Below are 12,767 nucleotides of genomic sequence, written 5' to 3' on the forward strand. Positions count from 1 at the left end.
TAAATAAAGTTTTATTGGAACCCAGCTGCACCCTTTTGTTTACATGTTGTCTATGACTGTTTTTCTACAATAGAGAGACTTTACAGCACAAAAGCCTAGAACATTTATTATCTGGCCCTTTATAGGAAAAAAAAAAAAAATGTGCTGGCCCCTTCTAGTAATGCTGGTTGTCTAGCCCTGTGTCACACCTGTGTCTGCTCAGGACAGGTCTCTGCTTAGAACTCCTTCCTCCACTGACCTATGCTGCTCAAGCCTCCATAACAAAATACCACAGGCAGTTACTTAAAAAATAGGAATTTCCTTTTTAACAGTTGTGTTGAAGTTCAAGACCAAGGTGGACAGCAGGGTTGGTTTCTTCTACGGCCCCTCTTGGCTTGAAGTTGACCACCTTCTCTCTGTGTCCTTGCCTGGCCTTCCTCTGTGCGTGCCTCCTGGATGTCTCTGTGTGCCCTGGTTTCCTCTTCTCATAAGCATACAGGTCAGATTGGATTAGGGTCCCCCTAATAGCCTTGTTTTCACTTAATCACCTTTTAAAAGTTCTTACCTCCAAACACAGTCGCATTCTGAGGTACAGGGAGCTAGGATTTCAACATGTGAATTAAAAAAAAAAATTTTTTTTTTCGATGTAGATGGACACAAAATCCTTATTTTGTTTATTTATTTTTTATGTGGTGCTGAGGATTGAACCTAGTGCCTCACCCAAGCAAGGTGGGTGCTCCACGACTAAGCCACAACCCTAGTCTCTCAACATGTGAATTGTTTGGGGACACAATTCCTCCAATACCTCCTTTCATCTCCTGGTTTATCTCTACTTGTCCTTGTTCCCACAATACCTCCTTTCATCTCCTGGTTTATCTCTACTTATCCTTTAAGCCTCAGAGGAAGTGTTACCTATGTGGTCGTCCAACCTCCAAGATGGTCCCCAGAGATTCACAGTTCCTGGTTTTCACACCCCGGACAGACTTGCATTGAACAGGACCGAATTGTGTAACCAATCAGGTGTTGCCAGAATGGCACTGTGACTTCCGGAACTAAATAATAAAAGATCTGCCTTTGCCCTCGCTCCCTCTGAGATGGCTAGTTCTGAAGTAAGCCAGCTGCCATATTGGGAGGACACTCAAGCAGCCCCAGAGGGAAAGGAGAAGGAGAGGCATCTGCCAACAGCCACCACCAACTCACCAGCCGTGTCAGCGAGTGTGCTGGACGTGGCCCTCCAGTCCCCATAGTCATCAGATGGCTGCATCCCTGACCAACATCCTGATAAAGTCTAAGGAGGGACCAAGAGCCAGAACCTCCCAGCAAGGCTGCTCCCAAATGCTTGGCTCTCAAAAAAACATGCGTGGTAATAAATGCCTAAGTTTGGGGGGCGGTTTGTTATGCGGCAGTAGGTAACTAATACCCATCCCTCCAGAAGGCCTTCCCCTCCCCCAAACATGGCTACATGCCCTCCTTTGTATTCCCACCAGCTTTTATGTTTCTCCTTTTTATTCAGCAAGTCCACATTTATCAAACGATGCTCCTTAAACATAAATCAGATGCTGCAGCTTCTCCACCTACAATCCTCCAACAGTTTCCTTTTACACTTCAAATGCAGGAGGACTCACAAACCCTGCTCCCCTGGGCCCTGCTGCAGCTCCAGCTTCTTCTGTCACAGACCTCCGGCTGCCCTGAACTTGTTTCCAAGCACACTAGCTCACGTCCTTCCCCCGAGACCTTTTCTCTGGGTGTCTCCTCCGCCAGAATGCTCTTCCTGCTGTGTGTGCACAGGGGGTGTCCACCCTTGTCTGCTGACCCCCTCCCGACCATCACCCCCAGCTTATTTAATTCACAGAACTTTATCACTGCTTAACCTCGTCCACTTGTGTATTTCGGATGCAACAGCTCTCGTTCCTTTATGGTTACACCTGACACATAGTAGGCGTGTGATAAATTTATTCATTGTTCAATGAATAAATGAATAGATGGATTTCCATCTCCTCCCACTCCCTCCTGGACTGTAAGTTTCTCAAGGGCAAGTACAGTTTTGTTCAGCTTTGTCCCTCAGCAGCTGCACCTGGGTAAGTGATCAAAACAAGTTTTTTGACTATCGCGTTGAATATCATCTGAAATCTTCCTGGGCAGAAATGGAGGGTTGAGCTGCTCTCTTTGGCCACCAGAAGGTGGAAGAGTCCTGGTAACAAAGAAAAGAATCAACCAAGCCCCAAAGAAAAGCATCTGGTTAAGGTCAGAGAGTGGTTCCCAAAGGATGACTTACCAGGGACAAAGAGAATGGGCTCTTGGGAGAGTGAGGAGAGAGGAAGGTGGCAGCAGACACAGGCAATTAGCAATTTAGCACCTCCTGACGCTGGTAGCATATGGGGTGCCAGAGTGACAAGAATGACACGCACCCTCTAGGAGTTTACTGGTGAATGGTAAAGAAATCATTCTAGTGCAGTGAGATAACAATTATCTGCATACCAGATAATTGTCAGAGATAACAGCTAATGCTGCGTAACAAACACTCAGAGGCTTATACTAAAAGCATTCACTGCTCTTGCTCATGGGTCTATAGGTTTCCTGTTGCTCCAGTGAACTGGCTGCACTTGCCTCAGATCTTCTCTACATGTCTCCTCATACCAGAAGCAGCGCTTTCCAGGGGCGTGGTCTTCTCCTGCCAGACGGCAGAGGTGTGAGCTTATGAAAGCATCTACTGATGTCACATCCACCCATCCTCCATTGGCCAAATCAAAAGGACATGGCCGAGGCCAGTGAGCGAAGAGGAAGAGAGAGGTCAGGATGATGCTTCTTCTACAAGCCAAAGAGCATCAAAGACTGCAGCAACCACCAGAGGCTGGGAGACCCCTGGGACAGGTTCTCCCTCACACCCCCGGGAAGGAACCGGCCCTGCCAACGCCTGGATGAGGCAATACATTTTGCTGTTCCATCCTCCCCGTTTGTGGTTGTTGCTCAGCAGTCCTAGGAAGCCAGTAGAACACTCCAACAGGAAGTGATAGAAATGGAGGATCAAAGATGGGACCTAGGCTGCTGGCTTGCCAGAGACGAGGAAGAGTCGCGGAAGAGAAGCAAAGGTAAAGGTAGGAAGAGACCTTTTTTGACAGGACACACGTGTTTACACATGTGTTCTGTGGATACCCAGTAGGCAGTTGGCTCTGTGGAACTCCAGCTCAGGGAGCTGTTTAAGAAAGTGTTGATTCACGTCCCAGTGCCATGGATATGGGTGTGTTTGGCTGAAACAAACAACAATAATCATTTCAATACCATTAAAACGAATCCTACAATATTCTTTTATTTTGAGTGTTTTGTCTGTTCTGAAGAAACTTGAACCACATTTGCTCAACTCAGAAAAAGCTTCCAGGGGCCGGGGTTGTGGCTCAGTGGTAGAGCACCTGCCTAGCATGTGTGAGGCATTAGGTTCGATTCTCAGCACCGCATAAAAATAAATGCATAAAATAAAGGTCCATCAACAACTAAAAAAAATGTTTTTTTTTTTAAAAGAAAAGTCTTCCAGGTGGGGTGGAACTTAAGGACTCATCTACCCCATTGGGTCTTTTCTTTTTCACCTCTACCAGCAGAGATTTATTTCCCTCAGCATCCTGTGTGGATTCGTGCAAGCTCACCTCCACAAAATCTCCAGGGATGTCTCTACATGTGTACAACACAGACTGTGTACAAAATAGTTCAATAGGTAAATGAACCCCATTACATTAAATTGCACAGGTGGAGAAGGTCCCGGAAAGTCTGATGCTCAGGGTCTGGAAGTTATCAGTTGAAATACTGATTAATCTTGTTGCACCCAGAAGTTAGGAGTGATCTCATTAGCCAAAAATATGACCCCAGCGTACAGACACAGCAGGGAGGAAAACACACTGTTGAACCAGATATGCTTAGGAGGGTCTGTATTTCCATTAATATTGATTTTTTATTTGTTTACTGGACACGATGCCTGTGAGCACTGGTTATGATGTATGGACAGAAAAACGATGACAGACAATACTACATGTTATTATTTTATTTTGAGAACTAATAATAAGTGGCCTTTTTTTCAAATTTGGGGTGAAAGAGGTCCAAGTGGAGGTCTTCTCTCTAGTCCCCAAGAAAAGAAATGTGTGAGTGCCTGAGTTTAATCCAGTGTCTGACTTCGCTGATGTGGAACCAAAGCCAAAAGAGGTCAACAGACTTGTCCAAGTTCACAAAGTGAATAACAGATTACTTCTCCCTTGTGAATCACAATCAAAAAGATGCATATTAAATGTTGAAGAGGACATGGAAAAGTCAACCTCATACGCTGCTGATAGGAAGGCAGCATTGTGCTTCAAAAAACCATCTGGCGGTTCCTCAGATGATGATACACAGAGGCACCATATGATCCAGAACTTCTACTGTGAAGTCTGTTCCCAAGAAAAATGAAGACACAATTCTACATAAAAACTTGCACACAATTGTTTACAGCATCATTCGTAATATCCCCAAAGGTGAAACAACCCATATGTCCATCAATGGGCAAATGGATAAATAAAAAATTATGGACACAATGGAATATTATGCAGTCATGGAAAGGAACGAAGTACTAATACACATACACACACACGCACATGCACACACACACTACAACATGGATGGACCTTGAAAATATGCTAAGTGAAATAAGTCACAGAAAGGACAAATGTTTTATGGTTCCTGTTATACAAATATCCAGAATAGGCAAATTACAAAGTAGGTTAGAGGTTGCTCAGGGCTGGAGGGGAGCTGAGGGGTAAGAAGGTGGTGTCTGGGGGTTTCTTTGGGATTCATAGAATGTTATGAAATTGTAATGGTTGTATAATTCAATATATACTAAATATCTGTAAATTATACACTTTAATGGGTAAATCATATGATATGTGAATTATATCTCAATAAAATGGGGTTTATCTATTTTCCTTTTTATTATTTGTTCTTTTTAGATATACATGACAACAGAGTGTATTTTGGCATATTATGCATACATGCAGGATAACTCACTCTAATCAGGATCCCATTCTTGGGGTTGTGCATGACGTGGAATGACCCTGGGCATGCATGATATACGTGGAGAGGAAACTGAGGTTCAAGTCATTCCACTGTCTTTCCTATTCCCCTTCCTACTCCCTTCCTGTCATTTCTCTTTGTCTAATCAAATGGATTTCCATGCTTCCCCTCCCCAGCCTCCCTTGTTTGGGGTAGCATCCATGTATCAGAGAGAACGTTCAGCCTTTGACTTTTGGGGATTGGCTTATTTCTCTTAGCATAATATTCCCCAGGTCCATCCGTTTACCAGCAAATGCCATAAAGATGGTCTTTTAAAGATAAGACAATCTTACCACTAAACAAAGTGTGTGAGCTAATGCTTATGCCCATTAGCTCAATGAACTCATTCCACAACATATATCAATTTCAAGACATCATGTTCTATGCAATAAACGTATAGTTTTTATTTGTGGGTTTTTTTTGGGGGGGTGTGAGGGGGATATTCGGGATTGAACCCAGAGGTGCTCTACTACTGAGATACACCCCAGTCCTTTTTATTTTTTTATTTTGATACAGGGTCTCCCTAAGTTGCTGAGGCTGACTTTGAACTAGCAATCCTCCTGCCTCAGCCTCCCAAGTCACTGGGATTATAGGAATGTGCACCCCTGAGCCTGGCTATTATTTATGAATTTAAAAACTTAAATTAAATTAGAAATAAATAAAGAAAATGTTAATTAATAATTAATCAAAATAAAATAAAAGTATGCAAGCAGGACAGATAAAACAACTCTAACAGTCATGACTTCCGGGTGACAGAGTTTGCAGAAGGCTGCATTTCTGAAGACAGACACACCAATGTACATCCCATCCCATCCCACGCTCAGCATGCACTGTAATGGACTCACCTCCATGGGGTTGGGGGAGGGAGTCTGCATGGCCTTCCCTTGAACTTGGAAGGAACTTTTTATCTGCTTCCACCCACAGAAGATGGCAGAAATGGTGGTGAATGACTTCCAGGTTCAGGTCAGAAAAGCAATGTGTCTCCCGCCAGTTCTCTCTCTTGAGACACTGGCCTTGGGACCCAACCGCCATGTTGTGAGGAAGCCCAGGTCACATGTGGAGGTCCCACATGGGTGAAGAGTAAGCACGTCTTTTTATTCTGATAAAAGGTCTTTTTTGACATCTGGGACTCTAGTGACCTGGAGAGACCCAGCGGGACACGCTAGCCAACTCCTAGAGAGAGTAACGTGGGACCGATGGGTGTACTTTCATGCCAACCCCACACACCTCCCCTAAATGGGCTCTTACACTCTGGACCAACATCCCCCCACCCTAGTCGCCCCCAGGTCAGGTACCAGGCAGCTCAGAAGAGCCCCTACAGACCGCAGACCACCAAATCATTCTAGCTAACCTCACCTAAACCTGCAACCTCTTCCTCTCTTCTTTCCCACAGAAGCCACAATAAAGGCCTTTGCCTTCTTTTCCTATCACTCCCTCCATCTGCCTCCTGACCAGCCCTGGTGCTTCCCTTTGTGGCCCCAGCGTGTGGCATCCTGTGCCCCTCCTCTGAGGACCTGGAAGGAGGAAACTGCGTTCCAGTGGCAATTTTCTCCTGATCTCACTGTACCTGAAATCAGAATAAAACCAAGTTAAAGCAAGGTGTTCCGCCCATCTCCCCCACAGGGTCCTTGCCAAAGGCAGCCTTCGCCACCAGAAGCACGAGTGAACAGGAGAGTTCACCTCCATCTCCACCAGCCACGGTCCAGACTCTGAATTCCTGACCCACAGAAACCACGAGAGATGTGGACGATGATTTCTTGTCTCAAGCCACTATATTTTAGAATAGTTAATCCTACAGTAATACAGGATGCAATGTTTTAAATCCACTTTATATGTTTCTAAACATCTCAATTTTTCTACAATGAGCAGAGAATTCTTTTTTTTCTTAAATATTTTTTATTTGGCGATGGAACTTTATTTAATTAATTTATTTATTTGTATGTGGTGCTGAGAATCAAACCCAGTGCCTTGCACATGCTAGGCGAGTGCCCTGTCACTGAGCCACAACCCCAGCCCAGAGAATTCTTTTATAAAAAAGAGTTGGCATATGTTATTAAAAATAAAAAAGAACTCAGCAAGACTGAGGCGGCTTGAATTTTTCTTTATTTAAGTGCTTTCTACTCCACTGGAAACAGCAGCATTCACCAGAAGGATTATTGTTCTTCTTGATACAAATGTTTATCAAATAACTGTGTTAATACAAAATACGGATTTCACAAACACAGAAAGGTTCCAATACCAGCAGGACATTTTTAAAAAGTCATGCCACAAATGTCACTCTCGAACACTGTGGACTTCATAGGTCTATAAAAGGGAGTTTGAAAGACACTCAGAGATCTCCTGCTTTCCACCAAAGAAGGGTCTTAAGAAGCAAAGGAAAGCCCCTCGTAGACCCCCAAATGTAAACAGGCCTGGTGGCAGTCTATCCAGCAGAGAGTCAGAGCCTGGGGTTGACATTGCCTACCGAGGCAGGGTAGCCCTTCTCAAACTGGGTCCAGACCTTTCTAGAATGCATTTCATCTCTCCCTCCCGCCTTCCATCTCTGGCTGAACAAACACAGGAGCACATTCCCATGGTCGGCCCACCCAAGGTTTCTAAAACCTCTCCCCAAACACCCTCCACCAGCATGGGGCCATCACCAGGGCAAGAGACTCTAAGATTTGGTCCCTATTCCTCCCAGTAGGGTCAGGGTTCTATGCAACCAGATATTTGGAAACCCCTCATTTCTTTCTCCCTACCTCTCCATGCGAGGCTTCAGGGCAACCAGACCTCCGAAGTGTGGCACCATGTTGATCCCCCACCAATCACAACAGATAGGCACCAAGCACCTATTACTGACAACCATGGCTTTCCAGAAGTGTCCCACCAAGATCAGTTTCCAGAATTTAGGATTGAGACCCACTTATAGATCCTAAGATCAAATTCAGTGGATTGCAACTCACAACTTGAACAAATCACGTAGGCCAGAGGAGGGCAGAGTACAGAAAGATAGGCAGAGAGCCAGTGGGGGTTTCACGTGAAGGTTCATGTCCCTCAAAATTCTGTATTGAAGCCAGGCATGGTGGCACACATCTGTGATCCCAGCGGCTCGGGAGGCTGAGGCAGGAGGATTGCAAATTCAAAGCCAGCCTCAGCAAATTAGAGAGGCCCTAAGCAAGTCAGTGAGACCCTGTCTCTAAATAAAATTCAAAATAGGGCTGGGGATGTGGCTCAGTGGACATGTGTCCCTGAGTTCAATCCCTGAAAAAAAAAAAAAAAAAAAAAAATCTAAGTTGAAATGCCAACCCCAAAGTTCTAATGGCAAGAGATGGGACCTTGGGGAGGTGAGGAGTCACTGGGGCTGAGCCCTCACAAACTGGATTAGTGCTTTATAAAGAGGCCTCAGACACAGGAGAACGGAGCAAGGAGTCCCCATCAAGGGACGGGAGGATAAGCCACCCTCATCCAAAGCTGCCAGTACTTGATCTTGAACTTCCAGCTTCCAGATAGTGAGAAATAAGTGTCTGCTGTTTTTCATAAGCCAGCAGTCTATCTATGGTATTTTTATTGTAGCAACCCACATGGACTCCCATCAGGATAGGGGAGAAGAGGACAGAATAGGGCAGGACACATCAATCACCCAGGCCATTGCAGTGACGGATGTGTAAACCAGAATCACAGTGAAAGACACATTTCTAAAGAACGGGTCTTCATTGAAAAGTGGAAAACATATCATCCGGGCTGAGTGGGAAGGACAGGGGCCGGGTCCACCTGGAGCCTGACCGGGATAAGGGGCAGGGGCAGGCCACGCCCCCGCAGGTAAGCCCTTCCTACAGGGACTGCTGGGGATGCAGGCAGGTGGGACGCGGGGAGGCGGCTCCTCCCCCACCACAGCCACCAAGGTGAAAGTCAGTTTGAGGCCCACATCTAATGGAGATTTGCAAAGCGAAAGTCGTCCAGACGCGAGGAGGGAGGTGGGTGGGGAGACTTCGCGGGCCAAGCTCTGACGATCCCTCATGGGTCCGATGAGAACAGGCACCTCTGTGTTCACACCTGTAATCTTATTTTGAAAACTACCGCCTGATCAAGGTGTTTAAATTCCCCTTTATCTTGCGGGGCCGGGGGCGCTGCTGCCCGGGGGATATGAACAATGGAAGGGATGGGATGGTGGGCTCCTCTCTGCCGAGACGTTCCAATAGCCAAGGGCCTCCCCAGACCTCCGGGCTGCCAGGCATGGGGAGGCTCTGGGCACCGAGCAACCGTGCCTACCAGAGGCAGTGCCAGCCTTCACCGGCTCTCAGAGGAGGCCTGACCGGGGTGAGAACGTGCACCCTCAGATCCCTCGGAGCGGAGGCCACGCTGGCCGAGCCAGGGCCCTGGCAGTGGAGGAGGCCTGGTGGGGGTGGGGGCGGGCTTCACCTGCTGCCTGGAGCTCAGCTCCTGGGGAGCAAAACAGTCCAGTGCCTGGAGAGAGGAGGGATGAGACACCCAAGGACCTGAGCTGCCCTGCAGGGCTGGATGGCCAGGGACAGCCCAGCACGAGGCCTTTCTGAGCATCCTCAGTTTCCACATGTGAGGGAAGCCATCGTTTCTGCTGCCAGGTTTTGGGGGCAAAATGAGAACGTGGGTGTGAACCTGCACGGGTTCCTAAGAGTGTGCATGGCCTCAGGCCCTGGGGCTGGAGCGCAGAGGAGGCACGTGCTGCGGGCGGTGCATGCGGGTCAATGCGCTCCCCAATGCCACCAGGCTGATGGCTGCCTTTGCCGTTCCCAGGACGCCAAGAAGCGCCTTGGCCCCCTTCACGCTCCTGGTGGCTCACGGCTTGCACCGTGCCTGGGTATTTGCCGACCCACCTCCTGGGCGCCCTCTCACCAGCAGTAGAGCGGGTCTCTCTGGGGTGCAGCCCTGCCGCTCTGCCTTCAGCGAGTCCTGCGAAACTCACGCCTCCTTTTCCACCTCCCGCGGGATCGCCTGCAGCTCAGCTTGCAGCTCACTCCACCCTCTCCCATGCCCGAGCAGACGGTCCTGCCTCTCCCAGGGAATCCACAGCGCTGGCCCTGGGTGCCCTCCCTCCCCTGGGGGTCGGGCCCAGTGGCCATTGTGGGGAATGGTGGGTCCAGTGACAGGTGGCAGAATGGCAGCCATGGCTGGGAGGCAGAGAGAGCAGGAGGTAACCAAGAAACGAATGCCCAGGTATGGCAGAGGGGATTTATGAGGAAGGCCCTGGCCTCGGCTTGTCTGAATCTACCCATGCGCATCCATCCTGAGTTTCAGAACCTGGGAATGGAGGGCAGCACAGCCATTCCTGGTTTGCATTTAAAACAATGTTCACAAAGGGCTTGAAATAATATGAACATTTTTATAAAATTTTTATAAGTGTATATTATTTTAAAGAAAAAAATCGCTGTGCCTAAGAAAAGGGACCTCCTTCCCAGTCCCTCTGATGGACACCCCTTTGACCTAGACGGAGCTTTGATGACCCCAGGGGTCATTCACCACCACCTCCAGGTGACCACCAAGGTCACCTCTAGTGACCTTGTCCGTTTCACCAGGGCCCTGCCAGCCCAGGGCTTCCACATCCACGTGCTTCCATCCTGCAGACCCTCCCGGGACAGAGGCGGGACTCACTGCAGACCTGAGTCAGGAAACTAGCCAGGATTCCCTGCAAGTCCTCCAATTTGCCTCCTCATGTTCAAGGCCATCAAGAGTAAGAACCAGGGACGTGTCCACTATTCTGTGGTTATGAATTCACCTCTTTCCCGAACTCTCACAAGATGCTCCCTGGCCAAGGTCTCTCCAAGGAGAGGAGGAGGTGGTGGAGAGGTCACAGGATCCAGACCAAAAGGGTCAGAGCACCTACTAAGTGCTGGGCTTCAGCCCTTAGTACCTGACCTCAAACATCCAGAGACTCCCTACCTGGAGTTCAGGCCCACTTCCTGTCCTGCCTGCACATCCGGCTCTGGCTAAAAGGAGCTGCAATGACTGAAGTGGGGGGAGCTTAGTCTATGAAAACAACCACCAAGGGAGGGTTTCCAGCTGTAAAACCAAGGGGAAGATTCTAGACCAGTGGTCCAGGAACATCAGTGCCCTGGGGCTCCCAAACACCCTTTCAGGGGTTTGCAAAACTTAGCTACCTTCAAAATAATACAAGGGCACTGTCCTGTCCCTCTTTCTTTCCCACGGGTATAGCACCATTTTCCAGCAGACACCCGACACAGGACATCACAGCTGGCCGAACATAAAGGCAGATGGGAGAATCCCGAGTCTTCTGCACAATCAGACACGCAAGAGATTTGCAAAACTGCACCACGAGGACCCTCTTCTGCCCACGTTTACTCTGTTTGGGAACAATAGTTGTTTCTAATGGGAAAACACGTACTGGCTTGTTCTCTTTAAAATGAGTTAACAGATGTTTTTTTGAATGTTGTTTTAATTTCTAGTCTGATGAATGTTAATAGACATAGTCCACCTAATCTAAAGTTCTTTGGTGTCCTCAATAATTGTGAAGAATACAGAGACGTCCCAAGACCAGAACCTGTGAGAGTCGCTGAACCGGCAGCCCTGTCCAGTAATGATGGAAATGGTTCTTACTGGTGCAGCACAAAATGGTAGCCACTCACCATTGTCACTGGGAAGCACTTGGCATGGGCTCGTGGATCTGAGGAAATGGATTTGGATTTGGATTTGGATTTAGATTTCAATTTAATTGGCTTGAGTTTAAGTACCCTCCTGCAACTAGTGGCTACTATTCTGGAGAGCACCTCTAAGCCATATCTGGTACTTCTTTGCTACTTGGGATTCTCTATTTTTATTTCCCTGTGTTGCGTTGGTCAGAGGTATCTGTGCGTGGGGGAATGTTCCAGTATTGCTCTTGGAGGAGCTGGGTTTTCCCCTGCTTGCCCTCCCAGACCTCTTCAAGCTGGGAAGAGGTCTGCCACGCTCACCAATTTGGACTTTATGCCACTTCGATAGCCTGAAATTGGCCACGGGAATTATTTACACCATGGAAATTGGTAATGTTAACACATCAGTGGTTTCTAAAAACTGTTATTTAATTTTTTTTCCCTCTCTCCACTTATTATTTAATTTTTGTAAGCTCAGCTCTCTTCCCTAGAGAAAAGACTTAGGGGCAGTGAATTTCCTTGGAAGAAGTAAGGGTAGGCCAAGGGCAAGATGCTTGGGCATCAGATGGTCCTGGCTTTAAGAAGCTGGGTGCCCTTGGGAAAGTCAGCAGACCTCTCTGTGCTTTGGCTTTCTGCTTTGTAAGATCATCTAATGATCCTCCCCACTCAGGGAGACTGAGTGGATCAAGGCAGGGGGTAGCTACAGAACCACCAGCACAGTGGACCCTCCACACAAGGGAAGCCCCACCTCCACCGCTTCCTGCTCCTTCCTCTGGGTCCTGCATTGAAAGTGACTGCTGGGGTTTTCACTGGCTCTGGCCCTCACGGATGCAGTTTCCAGAGCCTGAACGTCAGCATCAGGCTACTGGGGTACCCACAGGGCAAATTCAACAAGTGCCTAGGGTACAGCCCTTGGCGCTGCCCGCTCTGAGCAGCTGCGAGATGAAGATGAAGTCAGCATGGGCGCCATTAGCAGCCTGAGGAGCTCCCTCCCACCCCTCTCAGCTCAAAAGCTGAGGCTGGGCACAGCCGTGGGGAGAGGCAGACTGAGGTGAAAGACCTGGGGTTGCTAGAACCCTGAGGTTCCCGGTGTTGGCCCCGCCCTGCTCAGTGTTGGCC

Source organism: Sciurus carolinensis, chromosome 18 (genome assembly GCF_902686445.1).
Source record: "Sciurus carolinensis chromosome 18, mSciCar1.2, whole genome shotgun sequence".
Classification (NCBI taxonomy): Eukaryota; Metazoa; Chordata; class Mammalia; order Rodentia; family Sciuridae; genus Sciurus; species Sciurus carolinensis.